This window comes from Mustela lutreola, chromosome 8 (genome assembly GCF_030435805.1).
Source record: "Mustela lutreola isolate mMusLut2 chromosome 8, mMusLut2.pri, whole genome shotgun sequence".
Taxonomy (NCBI): domain Eukaryota; kingdom Metazoa; phylum Chordata; class Mammalia; order Carnivora; family Mustelidae; genus Mustela; species Mustela lutreola.
In genome coordinates, this window is record NC_081297.1 from 107,901,447 (window position 1) to 107,918,913 (window position 17,467).

Genomic DNA, 17,467 nt, shown 5'->3' on the forward strand with positions numbered 1-17,467 from the left:
AACTATATAGAGTCAACTTTTGTCTTTGCTCTCCTTTAAGGAGAAAGCAAATTAAAAGAACTATACACGTGCACTGAATAGCAGCCCTCTCACCTGACTGAGGAGCTTGCTCAGAATATTCCTTACTTCCCCCTTTTACTTCACCAGAATTTTTCTCTTGTGGACTTAAACACACACACACACACACACACACACACACATGCACACATAAATATAAATACATATGATATATATCATGCAACATAGTAACACATTCCTCCTGCAACTGTAACCTTTACCTCTACTCTCCTTTTCTGCAAAGCACCTAAAATGATTTTCTGTTGCTCTGTAATACTACTGCCTCATTTTTCTTCTAAATCCACTCTAAACAGATTTTCAATCTCCACTACTGTATTCAAATTTCATTCTATCACTGAGAGCTCTATATTGAGCTCTATATTGCCAAACTCAATGATCAATAATTATCCAACATCTTATAATACCAGCATTCGACAGAACTGATCACTCCTTTTTTGTAATATTTTTCTCTTTTCCTCTGGAACAACACACTTCCTGCTGTTTTGTTTTGTTTTTATGCTTTTCCCCTTTCAGACTCTTTTTCCAGACCCTATTCTTATTTTGTACTTTTAAATTTTGGAGTGCTCCAAAGTACAGTCTTTGGACCTCCTCACTTGTCAGCTACCTTACTTTGTTAGTGATCTACTCTTTTCCCAAACCTTTGAATATTATTGATATGTTGATACCTTAAAATATTTTCTCAGCCCAAACTTTTCCTGAACTACTGTCACTTGGTTTTATACAGGCATGGATACTTGATAACTGAGATCCATCCACAATGACCTCCTTGCATGTAGTTGGGCATACCAAGCAAGCCTCCACTTTAAGACATTTATATTTCTTCTTTCTGTGGTAATGTTCCCCTCTTTACCCTCTTTATATTCAGGGAAGGTTTATTTATCTTAGATCTCTTACATCATTACTTCATCCAAGAGGGCTCTCCCTAATCATCCTCAAATACAATACCTAACGATATCACTTCTATACTCCCATCCTCTTGTTCAGTAATAAAATAAATGTAGTGGAGGAGTCAAGATGGCGGAGAAGTAGCAGGCTGAGACTACTTCAGCTAGCCAGAGATCAGCTAGATAGCTTATCTAAAGATTGCAAACACCTGAAAATCCATCGGCAGATCGAAGAGAAGAACAGCAGCAATTCTGGAAACAGAAAAACAACCACTTTCTGAAAGGTAGGACCGGCGGAGAAGTGATTCCAAAGCGACGGGAAGATAAACCCCGGGGGGAGGGGCCGGCTCCCGGCAAGTGGCGGAGCAACCGCGCACAAAATCAGGACTTTTAAAAGTCTGTTCCGCTGAGGGACATTGCTCCAGAGGCTACCCGGGGCAAAGCCCAAACGGGGTCAGTGTGGCCTCAGGTCCCGCAGGGTCACAGAAGGATCGGGGGTGTCTGAGTGTCGCAGAGCTTGCGGGTATTGGAACGGGAAAGCCGGCTACAGAGACAGAGCCGACAGTAAGCTCGCAGCTCGGTGTTACCTTGAACCGGTCTCAGGCTCAGTGAGTTCAGAGCGCGGCCGGAGGTCAGGTAGACGGGAGTAACTGGGCGCTGTTCTCTGAGGGCGCACTGAGGAGTGCGGCCCTGGGCTCTCGGCTCCTCCGGGCCGGAGACCAGGAGGCCGCCATTTGTATTCCCGTCCTCCGGAACTCTACGGAAAGCGCTCAGGGAACAAAAGCTCCTGAAAGCAAACCCGAGCGGATTACTCACCCCGCCCCAGGCGGTGTAATTCCGCCTGGGGCGGACACTTGAGAATCACTACAACAGGCCCCTCCCCCAGAAGATCAACAAGAAATCCAGCCGAGACCAAGTTCACCTACCAAGGAGTGCGGTTTCAATACCAAGGAGAGCAGCAGAATTCCAGAGGAGGAGAAAGCCAAGCATGGAACTCATGGCTTTTTCCCTGCGATTTTTTTTAGTCTTGCAGTTAATTTAGTTTTTTTCTTTTTTCTTTTTTGTTTTTTTTTTCTCGCCTTTGGGTAAATTTTTTTTTTTAAATTGTTACCTTTTTCTTTTTTAACTATTTTTTACTAGTTTATCTAATATATATATTTTTTCTTTTTTATATTTTTCTTAGGTGTTTTCTTTTTTTTTAATTTTTTTTCTTTCTTTCTTCCTTTTTGAACCTTTTTTTATCCCCTTTATCCCCCCTCACGATTTTGGATCTCTTCTAATTTGGTTAAAGCATATTTTCCTGGGGTTGTTGCCACCCTTTTAGTATTTTACTTGCCCCTTCATATACTCTTATCTGGACAAAATGACAAGTAGGAAGAATTCAACACAAAAAAAAGAACAAGAGGCAGTACCAAAGGCTAGGGACCTAATCAATACAGACATTGGTAATATGTCAGATCTAGAGTTCAGAATGACAATTCTCAAGGTTCTAGCCGGGCTCGAAAAAGGCATGGAAGATATGAGAGAAACCCTCTCGAGAGATATAAAAGCCCTTTCTGGAGAAATAAGAGAACTAAAATCTAACCAAGTTGAAATCAAAAAAGCTATTAATGAGGTGCAATCAAAAATGGAGGCTCTCACTGCTAGGATAAATGAGGCAGAAGAAAGAATTAGTGATATAGAAGACCAAATGACAGAGAAAAAAGAAGCTGAGCAGAAGAGGGACAAACAGCTACTGGACCACGAGGGGAGAATTCGAGAGATAAGTGACACCATAAGAGGAAACAACATTAGAATAATTGGGATTCCAGAAGAAGAAGAAAGAGAGAGAGGAGCAGAAGGTATACTGGAGAGAATTATTGGGGAGAATTTACCCAATATGGCAAAGGGAACGAGCATCAAAATTCAGGAGGTTCAGAGAATGCCCCTCAAAATCAATAAGAATAGGCCCACACCCCGTCACCTAATAGTAAAATTTACAAGTCTCAGTGACAAAGAGAAAATCCTGAAAGCAGCCCGGGAAAAGAAGTCTGTAACATACAATGGTAAAAATATTAGATTGGCAGCTGACTTATCCACAGAGACCTGGCAGGCCAGAAAGAGCTGGCATGATATTTTCAGAGCACTAAACGAGAAAAACATGCAGCCAAGAATACTATATCCAGCTAGGTTATCATTGAAAATAGAAGGAGAGATTAAAAGCTTCCAGGACAAACAACAACTGAAAGAATTTGCAAACACCAAACCAGCTCTACAGGAAATCTTGAAAGGGGTCCTCTAAGCAAAGAGAGAGCCTACAAGTGGTAGATCAGAAAGGAACAGAGACCATATATAGTAACAGTCACCTTACAGGCAATACAATGGCCCTAAATTCATATCTCTCAATAGTTACCCTGAATGTTAATGGGCTAAATGCCCCTGTCAAAAGACACAGGGTATCAGAATGGATAAAAAAACAAAACCCATCTATATGTTGCCTCCAAGAAACTCATTTTAAGCCCGAAGACACCTCCAGATTTAAAGTGAGGGGGTGGAAAAGAATTTACCATGCTAATGGACATCAGAAGAAAGCAGGAGTGGAAATCCTTATATCAGATCAATTAGATTTTAAGCCAAAAACTATAATAAGAGATGAGGAAGGACACCATATCATACTCAAAGGGTCAGTCCAACAAGAAGATTTAACAATTTTAAATATCTATGCCCCCAACGTGGGAGCAGCCAACTATATAAACCAATTAATAACAAAATCAAAGAAACACATCAACAATAATACAATAATAGTAGGGGACTTTAACACTCCCCTCACTGAAATGGACAGATCATCCAAGCAAAAGATCAGCAAGGAAATAAAGGCCTTAAACGACACACTAGACCAGATGGACATCACAGATATATTCAGAACATTTCATCCCAAAGCAACAGAATACACATTCTTCTCTAGTGCACATGGAACATTCTCCAGAATAGATCACATCCTCAGTCCTAAATCAGGACTCAACCGGTATCAAAAGATTGGGATCATTCCCTGCATATTTTCAGACCACAATGCTCTAAAGCTAGAACACAACCACAAAAGGAAGTTTGAAAAGAACCCAAATACATGGAGACTAAACAGCATCCTTCTAAAGAATGAATGGGTCAACCGGGAAATTAAAGAAGAATTGAAAAAAAATCATGGAAACAAATGATAATGAAAATACAACGGTTCAAAATCTGTGGGACACAACAAAGGCAGTCCTGGGAGGAAAATATATAGCGGTACAAGCCTTTCTCAAGAAACACGAAAGGTCTCAGGTACACAACCTAACCCTACACCTAACGGAGCTGGAGAAAGAACAAGAAAGAAACCCTAAGCCCAGAAGGAGAAGAGAAATCATAAAGATCAGAGCAGAAATCAATGAAATAGAAACCAAAAAAACAATAGAACAAATCAACGAAACTAGGAGCTGGTTCTTTGAAAGAATTAATAAAATTGATAAACCCCTGGCCCGACTTATCAAAAAGAAAAGAGAAAGGACCCAAATAAATAAAATCATGAATGAAAGAGGAGAGATCACAACTAGCACCAAAGAAATACAAACAATTATAAGAACATACTATGAGCAACTCTATGCCAACAAATTTGACAATCTGGAAGAAATGGATGCATTCCTAGAAACATATAAACTACTACAACTGAACCAGGAAGAAATAGAAAGCCTGATCAGACCCATAACCAGTAAGGAGATTGAAACAGTCATTAAAAATCTCCAAACAAACAAAAGCCCAGGGCCAGACAGCTTCCCGGTGGAATTCTACCAAACATTTAAAGAAGAACTAATTCCTATTCTCTTGAAACTGTTCCAAAAAATAGAAATGGAAGGAAAACTTCCAAACTCATTTTATGAGGGCAGCATCACCTTGATCCCAAAACCAGACAAGGATCCCATCAAAAAAGAGATCTATAGACCAATATCCTTGATGAACATAGATGCGAAAATACTCAACAAAATACTAGCCAATAGGATTCAACAGCACATTAAAAATATTATTCACCATGACCAAGTGGGATTTATTCCAGGGCTGCAAGTTTGGTTCAACATCCGCAAATCAGTCAGTGTGATACAACACATCAATAAAAGAAAGAACAAGAACCATATGATCCTCTCAATAGATGCTGAAAAAGCATTTGACAAAGTACAGCATCCCTTCCTGATCAAAACTCTTCAAAGTGTAGGGATAGAGGGCACATACCTCAATATCATCAAAGCCATCTATGAAAAACCCACCGCAAATATCATTCTCAATGGAGAAAAACTGAAAGCTTTTCCGCTAAGGTCAGGAACACGGCATGGATGTCCATTATCACCACTGCTATTCAACATAGTACTAGAGGTCCTAGCTTCAGCAATCAGACAACAAAAGGAAATTAAAGGCATCCAAATTGGCAAAGAAGAAGTCAAATTATCACTCTTTGCAGATGATATGATACTATATGTGGAAAACGCAAAAGACTCCACTCCAAAACTGCTAGAACTTGTACAGGAATTCAGTAAAGTGTCAGGATATAAAATCAATGCACAGAAATCAGTTGCATTTCTCTACACCAACAGCAAGACAGAAGAAAGAGAAATTAAGGAGTCAATCCCATTTACAATTGCACCCAAAGCCATAAGATACCTAGGAATAAACCTAACCAAAGAGACACAGAATCTATACTCAGAAAACTATAAAGTACTCATGAAAGAAATTGAGGAAGACACAAAGAAATGGAAAAATGTTCCATGCTCCTGGATTGGAAGAATAAATATTGTGAAAATGTCTATGCTACCTAAAGCAATCTACACATTTAATGCAATTCCTATCAAAGTACCATCCATCTTTTTCAAAGAAATGGAACAAATAATTCTAAAATTTATATGGAACCAGAAAAGACCTCGAATAGCCAAAGGGATATTGAAAAAGAAAACCAACGTTGGTGGCATCACAATTCCGGACTTCAAGCTCTATTACAAAGCTGTCATCATCAAGACAGCATGGTACTGGCACAAAAACAGACACATAGATCAATGGAACAGAATAGAGAGCCCAGAAATAGACCCGCAACTCTATGGTCAACTAATCTTTGACAAAGCAGGAAAGAATGTCCAATGGAAAAAAGACAGCCTCTTCAATAAATGGTGCTGGGAAAATTGGACAGCCACATGCAGAAAAATGAAATTGGACCATTTATTTACACCACACACGAAAATAGACTCAAAATGGATGTAGGACCTCAATGTGCGAAAGGAATCCTTCAAAATTCTTGAGGAGAACACAGGCAGCAACCTCTTCGACCTCAGCCACAGCAACATCTTCCTAGGAACAACACCAAAGGCAAGGGAAGCAAGGACAAAAATGAACTATTGGGATTTCATCAAGATCAAAAGCTTTTGCACAGCAAAGGAAACAGTTAACAAAATCAAGAGACAACTGACAGAATGGGAGAAGATATTTGCAAACGACATATCAGATAAAGGACTAGTGTCCAGAATCTATATAGAACTTAGCAAACTCAACACCCAAAGAACAAATAATCCAATTAAGAAATGGGCAGAGGACATGAACAGACATTTCTGCAAAGAAGACATCCAGATGGCCAACAGATACATGAAAAAGTGCTCCATATCCCTCGGCATCAGGGAAATACAAATCAAAACCACAATGTAATATCACCTCACACCAGTCAGAATGGCGCTTAAATTAACAAATCAGGAAATGACAGATGCTGGCGAGGATGCGGAGAAAGGGGAACTCTCTTACACTGTTGGTGGGAATGCGAGCTGGTGCAACCTCTCTGGAAAACAGCATGGAGGTTCCTCAAAATGTTGAAAATAGAACTGCCCTATGACCCAACAATTGCACTATTGGGTATTTACCCTCAAGATACAAACGTAGTCATCCAAAGGGGCACGTGCACCCGAATGTTTATAGCAGCAATGTCCACAATAGCCAAACTATGGAAAGAACCTAGATGTCCATCAACAGATGAATGGATCAAGAAGATGTGGTATATATACACAATTGAATACTATGCAGCCATCAAAAGAAATGAAATCTTGCCATTTGCAACAACATGGATGGAACTAGAGCGTATCATGCTTAGCGAAATAAGTCAATCGGAGAAAGACAACTATCATATGATCTCCCTGATATGAGGAAGTGGTGATGCTACATGGGGGCTTAAATGGGTACGAGAAGAATAAATGAAACAAGATGGGATTGGGAGGGAGACAAACCATAAGTGACTCTTAATCTCATAAAACAAACTGAGGGTTGCTGGGGGGAGGGGGTTTGGGAGAAGGGGGTGGTATTATGGACATTGGGGAGGGTATGTGCTTTGGTGAGTGCTGTGAAGTGTGTAAACCTGGTGGTTCATAGACCTGTACCCCTGGGGATAAAAATATATGTTTATAAAAATTTAAAAATTAAAAGTAAAAAAAAATAATAATAAATGTAGTGTGCATGTTTCAAGCATCGCTCTCCTCCCTGTCTGAACTCTAGGAGACCATTGTAGCATAGTAAAAACAATGGTTTGGGGTCCTATAATCCTTGATTTTAGCCATCCACCTACCTGAGATATTATCTTAAACAAGTTACTTGGTTCAGTCTCACTGTAAATGAATACAGCAATAACCAACATGTGTAGACAGTGTTTGTCCTGGTGTTTTAGTCATTTTAGAATTTCACAAAAGAAAGTAAAAAACCCAAATCATCTAGATATATTTTTTATAAACTTATAATTTAATAATATCATTATTTAATATCTTATACCATATGTAAAGTTAGAACCAAGCCATGTAATTAGAATTATTTTAGTAAATTTATAGTTCAACAATTTCATTACTTGGTATTTTACACTTAGCTGAAAATTGGAGTTACTTCTTCTAAAAATGGGAGAAAGTAAAAAAAAAAAACTTTTTTAAATTGTCCTCTTTTTTTAACTGAGGTATAATTGACATACAATTATATTAGTTTCAGGTATACAATATTCAATATTTGTATATATAACAAAAAGATCACCACAGCATGTCTAGTTAACATCTGTCACCATACAGTTTCAGAATTCTTATTATGAGAATTTTTATGATTTACTCTCCTAACAGCTTTCAAATATGTATTACAGTATCATAAACTATACTTACCATCCTATGCATTACAACTCTGTTATTTATTTTATAACTCAAAGTTTGAACCTTCTGACTCCTTTCACCCATTTTGCCCCCCACCCACCCACCCCAACTGCCTCCCTTCTGCCAACCACCAATTTCTCTCTGTAACTGTGGCTTTGGCTTTTTTTTTTTTTTAATGGATTCTATATATAAGTGAACTCATACAGTATTTGTCTTCCTCTGTCTGGCCCTATTTCATTTGGCATAATGCCCTCAGGGTCCATCCAGGTTGTAGCAAATGACAAGACTTCATTCTTTTTTAATGGCTTAATAATATTCCATTATGTATTTCCCACATCTTCCTTATCCATTCATTCATTCACTGGACAGGTAGGTTGTTCCCATATTTTGGCTATTGTAAATACTTCAACAAAGTGGGATGAATATATTTTTTTGAGTTAGTACCTTTCATTTCTTTGCATAAATAACCAGAATTAGAGTTGCTGGATCATATGGTAATTCTATTTTTAATTTTTTGAGAAACCTTCATATTGTTTTCCATAGTAGCTCTGCCATTTTATATTTCCACCAGCAGTAAACAAGGGTTCCCTTTTCTCTACATCCTCACCAACACTTGTTGTTTCTCTTTGATAATAGTCAATCAACAGGTGTGAGGTGATATGTCATTGTGGTTTCGATTTGCATTTCCCTGGTAATTAGTGATGTTAAGCATTTTTCGTGTACCTATTAGCTATCTGTATGTCTTCTTTGGAAAAATTTCTATTCAGATCCTCTACCCAACAATCCTCAGATTGTTGTCGGGGCTCTTTGTTTGTTATCAGGTTGTATGAATTCTTAAATATTTTGGATATTAACTCCTTATATATGTTTTGTAAATATTTTCTCCCATTCCATGGGTTGTTTTCTCATTTTGTTGATGGTTTCCTTTGCCATGCAGAAGCTTTTTAGTTTGATGTAGTCCCACTTGCTTATTTTCACTTTTTTTACCTTTGCTTTTGATGTCAAATTCAAAAAACCATTGCCAAGACTGATGCTGAGGAGCTTACCACTTGCCCTTTCTTCTTTGAGTTTTGTGGTCATCCATTGTGTTGTTTTATGTTTGATTCATTCACTTTCAATTCCTCCAATCTCCTTTAACAACTCCTCATTCTTTATTCATTAACTCATTTAGTCACTTTTGTTAGTTAGGTAACTGCCAAAATGAAGAGATTAAGTATTTTGGTTTCATATATAAAAATATTTCTTTTCTCTCATAAGTCTGGTGTTTTTTATGTTGAAACCTCCAAAATCCCCAACCTATATTATTTCTTACCAACCTAGTATAGTGTCAGGGGAGGCTAACATGATTCACAATTATCTAAAAATAAAGTATACAGTATTCATAAGCATTAGAACAGAATGGTGATTTTATATTCTTTTTTTTTCTTTTAACCCTGCCACAAATACTTAAAAACTAATTGCATCATATTCAAGATTGGTGATCCCACTTATAACGTTATACAGATGTAAAAACACTTACAGCCAGAAAGCAAAAGTCAAATTAACAAAGCAAGTGCAAGTGCATCTTTTTTTTGTTGTTGTTTTAATGTGGAGAAAAGCTATTGTGGAACACATATGTGAAACTCCCAGCATCATCACATCTTGAAGCCCCCATGTATTCGGTATAGATCAACTTTTTTAAAGGAAACCAGAGATAATAGTTTTAGAATATTGAAAATTCTGTACCAGCACTTCTCTTTCCACATCAGCCAAAATGTTCCACTACTTCTTTGCAATCTCACTATTTATCATCTTTCTCATTTCCCTTTATCCTACCATCTTCTAAACATGCCCCATTCACATCCTTTTTTCGTATCTGAATTTGTCTGTGACTGTTTTACCCTGTGGTCCTTTCCCTATACCAAAGGTTCTACCCAGTTTTTCTCAACTATAAAAAAGTATGTCCTCAATCCTGACAGCCTCAGACCAAAGTTCTTGTTTTTGTGAGATGATAAAGTAGCCTAGATAAAAACAGTAATAGAGGTTTAGAATGTCCCTAGCAAATTTCTAATAAAATTTCCATTAAAGTCTTACCTCTGAATTTAATTTTTTATATAGGTAATTTAAAATTTCAAAAGAAAGAATTAAGATAATTGCAGTTGGACTTTACTTACCCAAATAGTTAAAGCTTAATCTCTTCAAGTCCATATATCCTTCAGACTACATATTATCTTGAACCTGAAAGACCATAAATGATAGCTAAAGTCAAGCTAAAAAAGCCATTATATAAGAACATCAGAAATATAGATATTATATTCTCCTATTTACTGATTGAATGAGGAAAACATAGTCCAGTTAAATTTCAATATATCAGATACTCACCAATAGCTTTCCTATAAATATCCTGTTACCCTTAACAAAATCATATACATTTTCATAGAAAATACAGATAATTAGATAAAAACAATCTTTTCATTTTAATAATATTGTTTAAATTCCTTCATTACTATTTGAGTGCAAATACTATTATTTCCAAAATTTAAATCTCAGTAATTATTTTAGTGATAAAAAATATTTTTCTCATTCAAATTAGCACCACCAGTAAATAACTCCTTTTATTCTAATATATCTGATTATACTTAATTTTAATTCTCAGTTTTCTATCTAGTTTATTGATTAAAGTTCCTAACCTACCTAGCCCTATTATGCCTGTTTAAAATGTATGAAAACAAAAATTACAGAAGTTTAATACATAATTTTTAAGAGTATAACTGCATACATAACTATTTTGCTCCATCTTTAATAAAATCTCCCTCAACCCATAATAGTTTTGTACTCTTAAGGTTAAACTTGACCAAATCTGGGTAAGAAATATAAATTTTTGAAAAAATATTTTCAACTCAGTAAACATATTTTCTCTTATCAAAATGGTATCACAATTCCCAATACCCTCTCCTATCCAGAAATTTATCACAAAAGAGTCAGTTTGAAGCTAGCTAATTTTCTCTACTTCACAAGCCCCCAGGATACCCAACTCAGTTTCTATTTTGTTACTAAGGGATTACTGGTCCCTTCTTCGGAAATTGTGTTTGAGTTGCCCAGAGTGGGAGGTGGCCTAAGATTCTTCTTCATTTAGAAAGGAAAGTGAAAAGGGTCTTTATTTTAAATATAAAGTTTAAAAAATATGGAAAATCATCCATTACATTGATATTCTTGTAATACTAGAATTTGCTGTTCATGTAATCTTACAAGCTTTTTCTTTTATTACTAATAAATGCTCTTTGAAAGATACAGCCTCTTCACTCCTGTAGCTAAAACTGTTGAAACCATGTAATTCCTAATTGCATGAAAAATTTTATTTTAAAGCTTAAAAATTATACACATTATATTATCATTTAATAATTCTAGCACAGTTTGGAAACACATGCTCAATATTGCACACTGTAATATCCTTTAGAATTGGCATAATTAATACTAATAGTTTTACTCAATATTTACTGAATGTTTACTATGGTGTCTTAGATTTACATGCCTTAGCACATATAAAGTAGAGCTTATTTTTCCAGTAAAACAATTGAATTTAGGGGCGCCTGAGTGGCTCAGTGGGTTAAGCCTCTGCCTTCGGCTCAGGTCATGATCCCAGGGTCCTGGGATCGTGCCCCACATCGGGCTTTCTGCTTCGAAGGGAGCCTGCTTCCTCCTCTCTCTCTGCCTGCCTCTCTGTCTACTTGTGAGCTCTGTCTGTCAAATAAATAAAATCTTTAAAAAAAAAAAAAAACAATTGAATTTACTGAAGAGTATGTAGTTTTTAAAGTTCCAAGACTATTCTTCTGAAATCAACATGATAATTTTAGAGCATTATACTTTTCTAAAGACAAAATTCCCCACCTGATAAATTTAATTCTCTCTTAGAAAAAAAGTAAACATGATAATCCCATGAATATCCTGGCAATAGCTTTTTTCTTATCTTTTGGATTATTTGCCAACCTAATCACCATCATCCTTGTTTTCAGTGTGCAAGATGTGACATTTTCAATTTAATTACCACTGAATATCTTAAGTAAGTTCTAAATATGATTTTTTCCCATTGTTTTATACCTATGTTTCCATTCAGATTAGAGAGTGGTTGTCAATGGCAGGGTGCGTGTAAACCCTTTCTGCTGATGGCTAAAGGCCTCCCCCTGCCAAAGCCAACCTACAAAGTCTAGAAAATGTGCCTACAACTTCAGAAAGTTTCTATGGCACAGAAACCAATGCCGGGCCACAAGAATCATGAATAAACAAGTATATCACCAAAGGAAACTATAAAGCTCCAATGACTGATCCAAAAAAAAATGGAAAGCTGTTCACTGACTAGGGATCTAACATACAGCAAGGTGACTATAGTTAACAATGCTTTTTTATATACTTAAATGTTGCTAAGAGAATAGATGTTGAATGTTCTCACATTAGATTTTTTAATCTTAGACAATATTATAGGTCAATTATATCTCAGTAAACCTTAGATGGGGAGAACAAAAAGGACAGTAGAAAGGCAAATTTACTCTCTCTGCTTAAACTGGACATCCATCTTTTAAGGTCTTCAAGCTTTCCCGGCTTCTTAGGCCTTTGAGTTTGGACTAGAATTACACTGCTGGTTTCCCTGAGCCTCCAGGTTACAGAAAGCACATACTTCTTAGCCTTCATAATCATGTGAGTCAATCCATCATAATCTCTTTTAATCTATCTATTTATATATTCTATTAGTTTTATTTCTCTAGAGAAACCAGACTAATACAGATTCTGGCACTGAAAGTGGTACCAGAGGAATAGAATTTTGAGGTTACAAAGAAGCTATCTCCTACTTTTTCATCTTCTTCCCTACCTCTCAGCAGTACACACACATAAACACAAACAAATCACTTGAATTTTTTAATCATTCTGAACTTTGTTTTACATTACATTTTACAGACAATGTTGTACTGAATTAAAATATAAACACTGATCTTGTGGTGGTACCATACTTTTTCTTTCTAGTAAAACGTGACTTATTTGCCACTACTTCACACCTTCAACTATAAAGCCATCACTCATCTAGGAACTATGTACAAGTCTCCTTTGATGTTGATTATCAAAAGACTCCCTTCTTATTAAAACCCATGTCATCTTGTATCAGTGCAGCTTGAAGAAAGGAGACAATGTCAGTTTTATGGACTATGAGTCCTAATTTCTGATTCAGTTGTTGACAAATAAAATGATATAGTTCCAGTCTGAAATAGATGAAGATATATGTAATTTCAGATCATAAAACATATTCAACTGTACATGGAGGAGTAATATTGCATATACAATTGCTACACAATGTCAGTGGCATACAACAATAAGCATTTAATTAGCTCAGCTTTGGAAGCAAGCTGATCTTGGTAGCATTTAACTGGGGCATAGCTTTGCTTCAAGCTATGGGTTTATTTGAACATGACTACTCTCCTCACTGAGATTTAGTGTCATGTCTCTTCTATCTATTTATTCTAGGATCAAGCCAGAGGAAATAGTAGCTACCGGGGAAGTTCCTCTTATGGTGGTGGCAGGAGTGCAAGGTAACAAGTGGAAATACACATGGTCTCTTAAGGGAATTGGTACTTGTCACTTCTATTTCCTGATATTGGCCCATGTGAAATATATGTCAGAACCCAAAGGAAAGTAGTAGGAAAATATGCCCCACTTCCTGAAAAGAATATAATGTCACATGGCAAACAGTATGAGAAGGAACAGTGAAAAGTTGGGGCCAATTTCTCAAATTATCACATACAGAGAAGTGGTATGTAATGAGGAATTTTCATACCTCACTACAGAAATGGAATTTCTGAATTATTAGATTTGATTGAACTTTGAAATCTAAATTGATGCCAAAATCTATAGTAGACCTAATATCCTATAATAGATGTTCAGGTTATACTTTATACAGTGAACTTTTAAAAAGAAGCCTTCACTTAATCTGTATGATGAAGTTTTATAGGAATAGGCACAGTATTTTTTAATCTAAAGAGAATCTTTCAAATGTGCAGAGATCTAAGAGTTGGGCAAGTAAACAGTGGTAACCTGCTTAAACAGAAGTCTAAATTTATATTTATAAATTTTATGAAAAATATACTCATGTAGTTTTCCCTACATCAGTGAAGTATTTTAACTGATTTAATATGAAACAAATGATTTAATTTACATTTACTTATAGGGAGTGATGTCCAAAATTACCAGCTTCTCCAATATGGTTCAAATATGGTCATCCAGGGTGTCTGGGTGGCTCAGTGGGTTAAGCCTCGGCCTTCGACTCAGGTCATGATCTCAGGATCCTGGGATCGAGCCCCGCACCGGGCTCTCTGCTCAGCGGGGAGCCTGCTTCCCCCTCTCTCTCTGCCTGCCTCTCTGCCTACGTATGATGTCTCTCTCTGTATCAAATAAATAAATAAAATCTTAAAAAAAAAAACAAATAAACAAGCAAAAAAATATGGTCATCCATTTCATACCATGATGACGCCTGAACATTTGTCAAGTAGAATCCTAATATAATGGCCTCAAATTTGATCCTAGTTGAGATTGAAATTTTATAACCTATTGAAACTTCTTTCCTGAGACTTTTTTGAAAAAAAAAAAAAAAATGAAAGCAGCAAAAGAGAAATATTTGTTTCTACATTTGAAAGGAGTATTTTTTTAAATAGACCATACATTGTGATGCAAGGAGTTTGCTAGAGATGTAAACATAAAGCTTTCAAATACCCATTTAACATATTCACTGAGCTTTATTTCAAACGCAAGAATCATGTGAGTTATATTGATTTCTTGACTGTTTGAATCTGAGATGAAAAATTTTAGCTGGACTACCTCTTATCACCAGGAAAAAATAAATACTTCTTATTCTTTGACAATTACAAAAGCTCATAATCTCATGCGCTCACTCACCTTTTTTCAGAATTTAGAAAAAAAAAAGCAATCTCAAAACTTTACAAAGTTGGTCGTCAGAATGATACCCAAATCTCCAGACATCCAGAGAATTTGATAAGTGGCTACATCCTGGGATTCTCTAAATTCACACAAATCTGAAGGTTTGGGTTTTGGGGTTTTTGTTTGTTTGTTTTTTCTTTGTTTGTTTGCTATTTCAGATGACTTAAACATGGAAAGATGGAAAATCATGTGAGGTATGAAGACAGTGTGTGTAAAATTCATCAAAGAATTGTTTTCTATCGAAGACTAAATTCCAGATATAAACTCCAGGATTGAGAAAATTGTCCAAGATAACAAGGGACCACCTCAATTCTTTTTTAATCCTTTTTTTCCTGGAGTTTCTTCAGGGGTATAGAGTGAGAAGTGACTCATTAATTCATTTAGTCATTACATGCTATTTGTCAACCACTCAGCTGCACACTAATGGTTTAAGAAGATAAAGATATAATCTTTGCCCTCCAAGTATAGTGCTACATACAGGAAAAAAAAAAAGAAATTATTACATCCTGACATGATAGATAATTTAGTAGTGGTTAAAAACAGGATGGTGGGAGGGTATTGAACACAAAGGAAGTCTTAGGGTATATGTCCTCATGAGCATTTATCTTTGTATACATATCTTCAACATTAATTTTTAGAATCAAAAAAATTCTGACTTTCCCTTTACTTTGAGTTTTCTTTTGCCTATAATAACACAATCAGAGAATCACAGAGCAGGCCCCTAGAATTTGAGTACCTCCATATCCACCATTAAAATGAACTCTTCTTTTCAACAGCAAACCCAGGGTTGTTACTGGGTCTTGGTCAGAGGCACCGCTCAGTGGGACATCAGTCACTACAAGATCTTAACTACTTATGAATCAGGTATTTATTGATTTTTCCAGCCATAGGCTGAGCAATGTGCAGTAACATCCCATTATCAGTTTGAAGTAACATTATTTGAGCAGAGCTGAAGTCAAAAGGAAATTGGACATGGCATATATTAGGATTAAGGAAGAGACTCACAGAGAAAAAAGCCGTGTTTATAGGGAAAATTATTAACAAATGTCTCGAAATGATAAACTTTACTTCCCCAGGGAAGACCTGGCTGTAGTCACTGTTGTGTATCCAAAGTGCCCATCATGAAGATTAGCTCTTGTTATCTGATGCTTAGTTCATTAAAATAGTCTCATCCTACTAATAAGGAGTGGGTTGTGATTTCAAAGAGTGATTGAAATTTGTCTTTCCTGAATATAATACTTCTTTAAGAATTGGAATTTCTTGGAGTTACTCGTGCTTAATTTAACATCCTATATTTTACACATTACATCTTGTCCAAAAAAATGAACTTTATAGAAAAACAAATGAGGATTTGTTAGATTCATTGTGCTTGAGATGTACACTTCAGCCTAGGCACAATTTTATAATGGCTTATTGAAAACTTAGTTTTTGGATTTAGAAAAACAAAGAGAATTTAGTTACAGCACTAGCTTGTAAATGATACCTTAGGACATTAGGATATTGCCTTATAGCACATGATATATCTTTGGAACAGTGGCCAACCTATAGCGTTGTTTCTCTTCTAACCGGGATACAGGGGTCTAGGAAACAAGGGACCTACTTGAGAATAATCTAGTTTCCAAGTCCCATTTCTTTAGTTTCTTCTAGTGTGGAAGTCTTTATTTCTTCAAAAGGAATGCTCCTAGTCTTTATTCACTAAATAAGAATTTGCATTGCCATCTCATCACTTAAGACTTCTTATTGCTACTTTACCAAGAGCAAAATGATTGTGGCAAATAATCCCAGCTGGTAAGAGAAATAGGTTTGCTGTTAAATAGTGGAGGCAGATAGATGTTCCCCTGTATCCCTGGGTCCCAGAAGATCCTCTGGAGCACTTCAGAGTATTATTATATCTGGTGGTAAATTTAATGAAACACTACAGAAAAAGAATGTGGCTAAGATCAGGATCACCAAAGGGTTAGAATCTCCAGGAATTAAAATTTGAATCATTTCAAGAAAAGAATAGCATCCATCTGAGATGCTGAATGGGAATAAAGTGAACATGGAAGGAGTACTGAAGGAAGGAAATCATAAATAAGAACCAGGGCCTTCTCATTAATTCAAAAAAGAGGATATTATATACTTATCTTTCTTTCTTATTCTTTCCTGTGTATGCACACATACTTGTGTGCATACTTAATATTAGCTATCTTCTTCCTTTACTTATCCCTTCTGTTTTATATAAGGAGTTAGTAATTAGTATTAAAATGTAATTTATACATTATGGAATATGAAAATGAGATGATTAAATAAGAGAAATGGATATCACCCAGAGATTTGAAACAACAATTAATGATACTTTGGGACTCTCAGTACTGGATTTCCATCATACATAGCTGTAGGATGGATTTTCAT

At 36.1% G+C, this 17,467-nt stretch overlaps 1 long non-coding RNA gene across 1 annotated transcript in view; it reads left to right on the forward strand.

The window, feature by feature from the left end:
• The window catches only part of LOC131839179 (uncharacterized), a 150,209-nt gene extending 134,274 nt beyond the window's left edge, over positions 1 to 15,935 (forward strand). Inside the window, exons 3-4 of the long non-coding RNA XR_009356846.1 lie at positions 13,607 to 13,671; positions 15,850 to 15,935. This is a non-coding gene — a long non-coding RNA (uncharacterized LOC131839179). The remainder of the gene's footprint in view (positions 1 to 13,606; positions 13,672 to 15,849) is intronic.
• The last annotated feature ends 1,532 nt before the right edge of the window (positions 15,936 to 17,467 follow it).